The sequence below is a fragment of the Zea mays genome, chromosome 10, assembly GCF_902167145.1.
Source record: "Zea mays cultivar B73 chromosome 10, Zm-B73-REFERENCE-NAM-5.0, whole genome shotgun sequence".
NCBI lineage: Eukaryota > Viridiplantae > Streptophyta > Magnoliopsida > Poales > Poaceae > Zea > Zea mays.
The window spans coordinates 31638658-31651291 of record NC_050105.1 but is presented as its reverse complement, the minus strand read 5'-3'; positions in this window follow the sequence as shown (position 1 = coordinate 31651291).

Here is a 12634-nt window from a genome sequence, read left to right as displayed (position 1 = left end):
AGGAATTGCTTCTGTCTTAGAGAAGAAAGGTTGCGGGCATGTAAAATTTTTAGCTCAATCCGAAGCTACCTTATCTTCCGAAGACGTCAAGGACCCCTCGGCCGAAGCAAGCGTGGTTGGTGGCAAATTTTTTACTGATATCTGGAACGACGGCGGCCGAGGAATGGCGCAAGAGATCATCCAAAGGAGCGAAAAAGGCATTCATGACGCCAGAAAAGTGGCAGAAGCTGCCGAAAGGAGTACAGAGCCCGAAAGGCAATTAGGTACCAATTAGTCGCTCTTATTGTGTTGTAATTTTTATTCCAAACTTTGCTCAAGGTTTGCAAAAGTAATGAAGAAATGTTCTCTTCCCTCAGAAACTGCTGGATCAAATGTCGACGAAGAAATTAAACAAATGGCCGAAACTATCTTGGACAAGATTGCTGACCAACTTCTAAATGAGGCCGCCGAAGAAGTATTGAGAGAAGATTAGATGCTATTTGGAAAAATCATTTAAAGTGTAATCTATGTAACACTTTGTACATTTGAATGTAATATACAAATCTCCTTTCATTATTGAATTCTTTACGATGCATGAAACATTAAATACATACCATTTTTGAGCCTTTGGCGAAAAAACACCTTCCCTTCTTTTCATGCTTCGTGAAGAAGGCATTCTCCGTTAAAATTATTCTGATGAATCACATCCATGCTTCGTCAAAACATTCTTCGAAGCTATACTCCGAAGCTATACAACTTCGATATTGATCTGATAAAGCCCGCCCATGTTTCGTAAAAATATTCTCCGAAGCTGTATTCCGAAGCTGTACAATTTCGATGTCACTTTCTCAAAGCATCCTTTCGAAGGTTGAGAGTATCTCCTTCTCTTGCCAAATGCAATATGATGTATGATGCTTATGCTATGCAAAATGATGTGATGATGTTATGTTATGCATGTGACATTTGTTCCGGAGATACACATAAAATATATTCGTAAGCTCTGCATTCCCTTGGGAACGTCTTTGGAGCTTCTTCGTCTTTTACTTAGACGGTATCAGCGTTGACTTTTCGCTGTAAGCCTCCCTTAGGAGCTTCTTCGTCTTTTACTTAGACGGTATCAGCGTTGACTTTTCGCTGTAGGCTCTGCATTCCTTTAGGAACGACTTCTGAGCAGAAAACTTACACTGCGCTCCCTTTGGAACGGCTTTTTGTGACTTCATAAACTTACTCTGCGTTCCTTAGAACGACTTTCTGTTACTCCGAAGGATTTTTAATCCGAAGATCCTCCTTGGTAACGGAAAAAGTTTTAGGCTTCAGCAACTTAAGCCTGTGGAGCAAATAGATTTTCCTCGTGGGAAACAACGAAATTATTACATGAAAACTATCAATGTTTTTTGCTTCACAGAAAATAAAACTGAATAGAAAAGACTGCTATCAAAGGTAGGATATGTCAATAAATGTGCTTCGACTCTGGCACAGTGCTGTTGACTGTGCGAGCTTCGGACTGTTCTCTGAAGTCCCTCTGATGTGGAGCATATTGACTCCCTTCTGGCTGTTGACCTTGCTGCAATGGAGGTGGAGGCGGAAGCTGCTGCCAGGAAGCTTGAGGTTGACTTGCCGAAGCTACAGAAGCCGCAGGGTGGTTGTCTATGTATTGTGGGACATAAGGCGGATGAAACGAAGCAGTATGCATAACCTGCTTCGACTGAGCTTGTTGAGATGCAGCTTCGGCTAGTTCCTTTTGCTTCTGGATTGTAACATGGCACGTCCTAGTGGTGTGGCCCTTGCCCTCTCCACAGAATAGGCAAAACAGTCTCCTTGGCTGATCTCCGAATCTTCCGCCGAAGCCCCTGGCGCCTCTGCCTCTTGGAGCTGGTGGCCGAAAGAAAGTTTGTTGTTGCCCCGAAGCCTGTGAGGAGCACTGCGGCCTGTTTTGCTGACTCCCCTTATCATCATTCTGAGTGTTGTGAATGGAACGGACATGCCTCGGGTAGTATCTTCCTCCGAAGCTCCTGGTCATCTCAGAAAATCTGAAGGCCTCGTCCCTTCTTTGGCGAAAGTCATTGTCAGCACGAATGTACTCATCCATCTTTTGGAGCAATTTCTCCAAGGTCTGAGGAGGCTTCCGAGCAAAGTATTGAGCTGCAGGTCCAGGACGGAGCCCCTTGATCATGGCTTCGATAACGATTTCATTGGGCACCGTTGGTGCCTGCGCCCTCAATCGTAAGAACCTTCGGACATACGCCTGAAGGTATTCTTCGTGATCCTGAATACACTGGAAGAGGGCTTGAGCTGTAACCGGCTTCGTTTGAAATCCTTGAAAGCTGGTCAGTAACATATCCTTCAGCTTCTGCCATGAAGTGATTGTTCCTGGCCGAAGGGAGGAATACCAGGTCTGAGCAACATTCCTGACGGCCATGACGAAAGACTTCGCCATGATTGCAGCGTTGCCCCCGTACGAAGACACTGTTGCTTCGTAGCTCATCAAGAATTGCTTCGGGTCGGAGTGGCCGTCAAACATGGGGAGCTGGGGTGGCTTATAGGATGGAGGCCAAGGTGTAGCCTGCAGCTCAGCAGACAGAGGAGAAGCATCATCAAAAACAAAATTTCCCTGATGGAAATTATCATACCAGTCGTCTTCGTTGACGAAGCCCTCCTGATGGAGGTCTTTCTGATGAGGCCTTCTGTTCTGCTCATCGTGAGTGAGATGGCGAACTTCCTCAGAAGCTTCGTCAATTTGCCTTTGCAACTCAGCTAGGCGGGCCATCTTCTCCTTCTTCCTCTGCACTTGTTGATGTAGCATCTCCATCTCTCTGATTTCTTGGTCTAGCTCTTCTTCCTCAAGCGTCGGGCTAACAGCTTTTCTCTTCTGGCTTCTGGCCTCCCGAAGAGAGACGGTCTCCTGGTTGTGGTCCAGCGGTTGTAGTGCTGCAGCCCCAGCCGCTGAAGCTTTCTTCGGCGCCATAGCGAAGGTCTATAGCTTCCGAGGGTGTTCACGAAGACTCGAAGTGGAAGTGAGTTCACCGGAGGTGGGCGCCAATGTTGGGGACTTGTTCTCAAATGCTAAGAGTTAAGAACAAGGCAACATAAAAAGTGTTAAGTGTTAAAGTCCTTCGTCCTTCGAAGCATTATGTCCCCTTCGGGAAATAATGAGTCTGGGACGAAGGTCATAAGAGAAATACCTTCGCAAACATAGCAGATAATGACGAGGGACTTATATAAAGCATGAAATATAATATAAGCATCATCGCAGAATCATTTCTATTTTATTAACATGGAAAAATAGAAATGATTTCAAACTACAAATGTACCTTCGGTCCTGAGAGAAGGTAGAAAGTACAAGCGTGACGCAAAAGCAAATGCCAAGTCCGCGTGAACAGTACGGGAGTACTGTTCATCTATTTATAGACGCGGGACGCAGCCCACGTAAAATTACATCCATGTCCATTACATTTGTTAACGGCTTATGGAAATCTGTCGAGGCCCCCGAAGTCTTTTCATCTTTAAGTCGGTTCCCCCTTCTGCCATCGCGCCGAAGCTTCCCTGCGCACAGCTTCGGCTACACTCGACCTTCGTCTGGTTCAGGCTTCGTCCTGGCCGTGCTCCATATTCATAATTCTGGATCCGAAAATACCTGTTCACATAATCCACTCGGAAAACATTGTCAAATCATGTTTTTGAGGACCTTCGGAGGACGAAGGCCCCCAACAAGCGGTAAGTTCAAGGTAACAAAAACAGCAAGGGTGCATTTTTCTTTTGGCTCTTACCATGACTTTGCTGATTTCAATGTGGTGAATATGGATGCTTGCTCTCTTTTACTGGGACGTCCTTGGGAGTTTGATACTGATGCTATTCACCATGGTAGATCTAATAAATATACTTTCATGCATAAGGGAAAGAAAATTGTGTTGCTTCCTATGACTCCCACTGAAATTGTCCACTTTGAACATGAGAAAAAGACTAATGTTACTCAAAAAGGTGTTTTGAACTCTGAAAATCAACAACCTATTAAGTTAAAAACTCCTACTTTGCTAGCCACAAAATCTGATCTTGATGAGTTACATGCCTCTGTTGGACTTTGCTATGCCTTAGTGTGCAAAAATGCTTTCTATTCCATTGATGATACGTCTATTGCTTTGGCACCTGCTATTGCTAACCTTTGGCAAGAGTATATGGATGTGTTTTCCTCTGAGATACCCCTGGATTGCCACCTGTGCGAGGCATTGAGCACAAGATTGATTTAATTCCAGGGGCGAGCTTGCCCAGCCGTGCTGCCTACTGGACCAACCCCGAGGAGACTAAGGAGATTCAGCGCCAGGTCTAGGACCTTCTGGACCGCGGGTACACTCGTGAGAGCCTTAGTCCTTGTTCTGTTCCTGTTCTTTTGGTTCCTAAGAAAGATGGCACTTGGCGCATGTGTGTTTATTGTAGAGCCATTAATAACATCACAATTCGGTACAGATATCCTATTCCTAGATTGGATGACATGCTTGATGAATTAAGTGGTTCTATTGTTTTCTCTAAAATTGACTTGCATAGTGGATACCACCAGATTCGTATGTCTTTAGGTGATTAATGGAAAACAACATTTAAAACTAAGTTCGGTCTGTATGAGTGGTTATTCATGCCTTTTGGGTTAACTAATGCGCCTAGCGCTTTCATGAGATTGATGATCGAGGTTTTACGTGCTTTCATTGGTAAATTTGTGGTGGTATATTTTGATGATATTCTTATCTATAGTAAGTCTCATGATGATCATATTGAACATTTACGTGTTGTTTTTGATGTTTTGCGTGATGCGCGTTTATTTGGTAACCTTGAGAAGTGCACCTTCAACACCGATCGTGTGTCTTTTCTTGGATATGTTGTGACATCGCAGGGCATTGAGATGGATGAGGCAAAAATTGTTGCCATCATGACTTGGCCACTTCCAACCATGGTCACATAGGTTCGAAGTTTTCTTGGTCTTGCAAAATTCTACAGGCGATTTGTGCGGGATTTTAGCACCATTGCAGCACCTCTCCACGAGTTGACAAAGAATGGAGTGTCGTTTTGTTGGGGACCATCACAACAACAAGCTTTTAATGCCCTCAAGTCGAAGCTCACACAAGCACCACTACTGCAACTTCCTGATTTTGACAAGACATTCGAGCTCGAGTGTGATGCGAGCGACATTGGGATTGGAGGAGTGCTCATTCAAGGAGGTAAACCTGTTGCTTTCTTTAGTGAAAAATTGCAAGGTCCAACTCTGAATTATTCTACATATGACAAAAAATTATATGCTTTAGTACGAGTTTTACAAACTTGGCAACATTATCTATGGTCTAAAGAATTTGTCATACATTCGGATCATGAATCTTTGAAGTATCTTAAGGGACAATCTAATCTAAACAAACGACATGCTAAATGGATTGAATTCATAGAATCATTTCCTTACATTATCAAGCATAAAAAAGGAAAGGATAGTGTGATTGCTGATGCTTTATCTAGACGTTATACTATGCTGTCCCAACTTAATCATAAAATATTTGGTTTGGAGACTATAAAGGAATTATATGCTGCTGATTTGGACTTCAAAGATGCTTTTGAAAATTGCAGAGAGGGAAGAACGTGGCAAAAATTTATGCTACGTGAAGGCCTTCTCTAGCGTGCTAACAAGTTGTGTGTTCCAGCTAGCTCCGTTCGTCTTCTACTCTTGCAGGAAGCACATGGAGGTGGCTTGATGGGACATTTTGGTGTTAAGAAGACCGATGATGTGTTGTTTACTCATATCTATTGGCCTCAGATGCGGCGTGATGTTGAATGCTACGTCTCTCGTTGCACCACGTGCAACAAAGCTAAGTCCCGACTTAACCCCCATGGTCTTTATTTGCCTCTTCTTATTCCTCGTGCACCTTGGGAGCATATTTCTATGGATTTTGTTTTGAGATTGCCTAGAACAAAGAGGGGGAGTGATAGTGTTTTTGTCGTTGTCGATAGTTTTTCAAAGATGGCACATTTTATACCCTGTCACAAAATTGATAATGCTTCACATGTTGCTGATTTGTTCTTCACTGAGATTGTGCGTTTGCATGGTGTGCCAAATACTATTGTTTCTGATAGGGATGCTAAGTTTTTAAGTCATTTTTGGAGAACCTCGTGGTTTAAATTGGGAACAAAGTTGTTGTTTTCTACTACTTGTCATCCCCAAACTGACAGGCAAACAGAGGTTGTTAATCGCACTTTATCTACCATGTTGCGGGCTATTTTGAAGGATAATTTGAGGTTGTGGGAGGAATGTTTGCCACATATTGAGTTTGCTTATAACAGATCAATTCATTCCACAACCAAGCTTAGTCTATTTATGGTAGTATATGGTTTTAATTCTCGTGCTCCAATTGATTTGCTACCTTTACCACCTTCTGAAATCGTGAACTTCGATGTTACACAACGTTCTGAATTCATTTCTAAGTTACATGAAACAACTAAGTTGCAAATTGAAAAGATGAATGAAAAGTATTGTATTGCTGCTAATAAAGGCAAGAAGGAAATGAAATTGGAACCTGGTGACTTGGTGTGGGTTCATTTGAGAAAGGATAGGTTTCCTGATTTGAGAAAGTCTAAACTTATGCCACGAGCTGCAGGTCCTTATTAAGTTCTTGCAAAAATTAATGATAATGCATATACACTTGAGTTGCCGCCAGATTTTGGGGTTAGTCCCACCTTTAACATTTCAGATTTGAAGCCATATATGGGTGATGAAGATGAGATTGAGTTGAGGACGACTCCAATTCAAGAGGAGGAGGATGATGAGAACATCACTTCTATACATACAATGAATGGACCGATAACTTGATCGCGTGCACGATAGCTAAATCTCCAGGTACGTTCTACCCTAGTCAATTGTGTTTAAGAGCTTACGCTTGGGGCCATGGATGTTTTGATGATTAAGAACCTTGGAGAGGACTAGCAAGGACGTGGGAAAGGCCTAGGTGTTGAGGAGGAGCAGCAAGGGCGCCCACAACAGGAAGGAGATCAAGACCGACTCGGCTGCGACTCCATCTCGGGTTCCAGGACCAGTCTGCACTAAAATGGACGCCCAAGATGCATCCGGACTCCGATTGCGACAGACTTGATATGGTTGGAAAGATAAGGAGATTATCTAACAAACCCAACTGGTTCCACCCTAAAGTTCATCCGGAGTCAACAGGAATCGTCGAAACAAGTCAGCGTTCAGATTCTGTTTTGGTGCTCCGACACCGTCTGTTGGGCCGTTGGGCCGTGTATCACGTCGGAGCCCATTAGGGGCGAGTCCAGGGGTCACGCACGCCCTATTACTTTATTTATTCAGCAGCCGCCGCCACATTAGGTTTGGGTTTTTCTTAGATCAATTCTGTCATCGAACAGTGTCGCTGTCATCGGTTTGTGAGACCCCATCCCGTGATCAATATAATTTTGGTTGTGTTTCTTTCCTATTCTTGCTTGTGTTCTTAATTGCGCTTGCAGGGATAAGCCTTCGTGGTGAGGTCATTCATGTGTCATGGGTGATAACCAGCGGAGTCGTGGTGTAGTGATTGCGAGGAACCGTTCGCTCGGAGCCTTGGATCATCAACGTCGAGATCTCCATTCAATCAAATTATCACATCTCACAGAAGATCGGGCCGCGTCTACTATCAGAGAGGCTCCAACTTATGGAGATTCCTCGCAAACGGGAAGAGTACTCAAAAGATAAAAGATAGTGGTATTCAGGTCGATCATTGGATCACTTGAAAGGGGTTGAGTGCAACCCTCGTCCATTAGGACGCCACAACGTGGAAGTAGGCAATTGTTTCTTGGCCGAACCACGGGATAAAAATCGCGTGTCTCTTGTGTTGCTTTTCTGTGATTGTTTTGTTCACAAGAACTCGCATCATAGTTACTTGGTCACACTAACGCTTCAATAATCAAGTTTGTGGTTATTTAGTGTTTGATTTTACTGGATCACCTATTCACCCCCCCTCTAGGTGCTCTCAATTGGTATCAGAGCCATACTCTTCATCTAAGGGACTAACCGCCCGAAGAGATGGATCTTAATGGAAAGGGGATGGTGGTCAACGATAAAGAAAAGGAGTCCATCTTCAACGAGCCAAGAGACGACAAGCCCACTGACTCAAGCTCGAGTCACAAGAAGAGGGACGGGAAGAAGAAGAGGCGCATCAAGAAGATCATCTACTATGACAGCGATGCATCTTCCTCTTCACCAAGGGACGACGATGATGACTCCTCGTCCAAGAAAAAGATGGTTAATCAAAACTATTCCTTTGATTATTCCCGTATTCCGTATAATTCAAATGCCCAGTTACATTCTATTCCTCTTGGAAAACCTACACACTTTGATGGAGAGGATTACTCATTTTGGAGCCATAAAATGCGTAGTCATCTATTTTCTCTCCATCATAGCATTTGGAAAATTGTGGAAAATGGGATGCATTTTGATAGTACGGATAATCCTATGCTTATTAATGAAAAAATTCATAAAAATGCCCAAGCCACTACTGTTTTGCTAGCCTCTCTGTGCAGGGATGAATATAACAAGGTTAGCGGCCTGGACAACGCCAAACAAATCTGGGACACCCTCGCATGAGGGAAATTATGCTACAATGATCACCAAGATGGAACTGGTTGAAGGCGAGCTGGGGAGATTCGCCATGATCAGGGGAGAAGAGCCAACACAAACCTACAACAGGCTCAAGACCCTGGTCAACAAGATCCGAAGCTATGGAAGCACAAGATGGACGGATCATGACGTTGTCTGACTCATGCTCAGGTCATTTACAATTATTGACCCCCATCTTGTGAATCTTATTCGTGAAAACCCTAGGTACACCAAGATGACGCCCGAGGAGATACTCAGAAAATTTGTAAGCGGGCGTATGATGGTGAAAGAAGATCGATACATAGACGATGCACTAAACGATCCACTACCGTCTACGAGCCATAGCCCGTTGCTCTCAAAGCAACCAGCAGCAGGGAGGCGCTACCAAGCTGGGCTCAACGAGGACAAAATGGCACTCATCATCAAACGCTTCAAAACCGCCTTGAAAGGACGCAAGGAATACCCCAACAAGAATAAAACAAGGGGAAAGCGCTCCTGCTTCAAATGCGGTAAGACTGGTCATTTCATAGCACAGTGCCCCGATAATGATAATGACCAGGGACAAGAAAAGCACGGAAGAGGGAGAAGAAGAAGAACTACAAGAAGGCGAAGGGCGAGGTACACCTTGGAAAGGAATGGGATTCTGACTGCTCTTCATCCGACTCCGACGATGAAGGTTTGGCTGCCTCGGCCTTCGACAAATCTTCGCTCTTCCCCAACGAACGCCATACTTGACTTATGCCTAAGGAGAAAAAGGTACGTACTCGAGACTCTCCCAAGTATACTTCTTCTAGTGATGAAGAGTCATCTGATGATGAAGTAGATTATACTGATTTGTTTAAAGGATTAGATAGAAATAAAGTAGACAAAATAAATGAATTAATTGATGCCCTTAATGAAAAGGATAGACTGCTAGAGAAGCAAGAAGATATCTTGTATGAGGAACATGATAAATTTGTTAGTGTTCAAAAATCTCTTGCTCTAGAAATTAAAAGAAATGAAATACTATCCTCTGAGTTGTCTGCTTGTCATGAATCTGTCTCTAGTCTAAAGGAGTTAAATGATGAATTAAATGCTAAACTAGAGAAAGCAAATGCAACTAGTTCATTTGTAGAACATGTAGTTATTTGCAATAGGTATAAAGATGTTAATTTTGATGAACATGCTATCACTATTGCTAAATTGAACAATGAGGTTGCAAGTCTTAATGCTCAACTTAAGACTTGCAAAGATGACTTTGAGAAATTAAAATTTGCTAGGGATGCCTACACCATTGGTAGACACCCCTCAATTAAGGATGGATTTGGTTTTCGAAAGGAAACCAAGAACTTAACAAGCCAAAAGACTCCCGTTCTCAACAAGGAGAAAGGGAAGGCCCCTATGGCTAGTAGTTCTCAAAAGAATCATGCTTATATGTATGATAGGAAATTTACTAGGCATGCTCATAATGATAGATGCTATGATCATGTTGTTTTACCTGGTTATCATACTTCTCATGGTATGGTTGCTTCTAGCTCTACTTATTCTTATGGTAGAAATAGGCCTAGGCGTAATCATGATGTGTCTCATGCGCCTAGAAGAACTTGCAATGGTCCTACTACTGTTTTCCATACTTGCAATACTTCCTTTGTACTTTTATGTAAGAATGCAAAAGTAGTTGCTAGGAAGTTGGGATCCAAATGCAAGGGAGACAAAATGTGCATTTGGGTTCCAAAATATATTGTGACTAACCTTGTAGGACCCAACAAGAGTTGGGTACCTAAAACCCAAGCTTAAATTGCCTTGCAGGTTTATGCATCCGGGGGCTCAAGCTAGATTATTGACAGCAGATGCACAAACCACATGACAGGGGAGAAGAAAATGTTCACCTCCTACGTCAAAAACAAGGATTCCTAGGATTCGATCATCTTTGTTGATGGGAACCAAGGCAAGGTCAAAGGATTGGGAAAGATAGCCATCACCTCCGAGCATTCTATCTCTAATGTATTTTTAGTTGAATCGCTCGGGTATAATTTGTTATCTGTGAGTCAATTATGTAACATGGGTTATAATTGTTTATTCACAAATGTAGATGTATATGTCTTTAGAAGGAGTGATGGTTCATTAGCTTTTAAGGGTGTATTAGACGGCAAGCTCTATTTAGTTGATTTTTCGAAAGAGAATGCCGATCTAGATGCATGCTTAATGGCTAAGACTAACATGGGTTGGCTGGGGCATCCCCGTCTAGCACATGTTGGGATGAAGAACCTTCATAAACTTTTAAAGGGAGATCATGTGTTAGGACTAACCGATGTCTGTTTCGAGAAAGACAGACCTTGTGCAGCATGTCAGGCAGGGAAACAGGTGGGAAGCACTCATCACAACAAGAATGTGATGACAACATCAAGACCTCTGGAGCTTCTTCACATGGATCTCTTCGGACCCGTTGCCTACCTCAGCATCAGGGGAAGTAAGTATGGTCTTGTAATTGTTGATGATTTTTCTCGCTTCACTTGGGTATTCTTTTTACAGGATAAGTCAGAAACCCAAGGGACTCTAAAGCGCTTCTTAAGGAGAGCTCAAAATGAATTTGAGCTAAAGGTGAAGAAGATAAGAAGCGACAATGGGTCCGAGTTCAAAAATCTACAAGTTGAAGAGTTTCTTGAGGAGGAACGCATCAAGCATGAGTTCTCCGCTCCCTACACACCACAGCAAAATGGTGTGCTAGAGAGGAAGAACAGGACGCTAATCGACATGGCGAGAATGATGCTTGGAGAGTTCAAGACGCCTGAGCGGTTTTGGTCCGAAGTTGTGAACACAACCTGCCACGCCATAAATCGGCTCTATCTGCATCGTCTCCTCAAGAAGACCTCCTATGAACTCCTTACTGATAACAAACCCAATGTTTCTTACTTTCATGTATTTGGGAGCAAATGTTACATTCTGGTGAAGAAAGGTAGACATTCTAAGTTTGCTCCCAAGGCTGTAGAAGGGTTTTTACTAGGATATGACTCAAATACAAAGGCGTATAGGGTCTTCAACAAATCATCGGGATTAGTTGAAGTCTCTAGCGACGTTGTATTTGATGAGACTAATGGCTCTCAAAGAGAGCAAGTTGATCTTGATGACATAGATGAAGATGAAGTTCCGACGGCCGCAATGCGCACGACACCGATAGGTGATGTGCGATAACAAGAACTACAGGAACAAGATCAGCCTTCTTCCTCGACACTGGTGCATCCTCCAACTCAAGATGATGGATAGGTACCTCAAGAAGAGGAGCGTGATCAAGGGGGAGCACAGGAAGAACATGTTATGGAGGAAGAAGCACCACGGGTCCCTCCAACTCAAGTCCGAGTGTCGATCCAAAGACATCACCCCATCGACCAGATTTTGGGTGACATCAGCAAGGGAGTAACCACTCGCTCACGATTAGCTACCTTTTGTGAGCATTACTCGTTTGTCTCTTCTATTGAGCCTTTCAGGGTAGAAGAGGCCTTGCAGGATCCGGACTGAGTGTTGGCCATGCAGGAAGAGCTCAACAACTTCAAAAGAAATGAAGTCTGGAGCCTGGTGCCTCGTCCAAAGAAAAACGTTGTGGGAACCAAGTGGGTGTTCCGCAACAAGCAAGACAAGCATGGGGTGGTGACAAGAAACAAGGCTCGACTTGTGGCAGAAGGTTATGCCCAAGTCGCAGGTTTGGATTTCGAGGAGACTTTTGCTCCTATGGCTAGGCTAGAGTCAATTCGAATATTATTAGCCTATGCCGCTCACCATTCCTTTAGGCTGTTTCAAATGGACGTGAAGAGCACTTTCCTCAATGAACCAATCAAGGAGGATGTATATGTGGAACAACCCCCTGGCTTTGAGGATGACAGGTATCCCGACCATGTATATAAGCTCTCTAAGGCGCTCTATGAACTTAAGCAAGCCCCAAGAGCATGGTATGGATGCCTTAGAATTTCCTTATTTCTAATGCTTTCAAGGTTGGGAAAGCCGATCCCACTCTTTTCACAAAGACATGCAATGGTGATCTTTTTGTTTGTCAAATTTATGTCGATG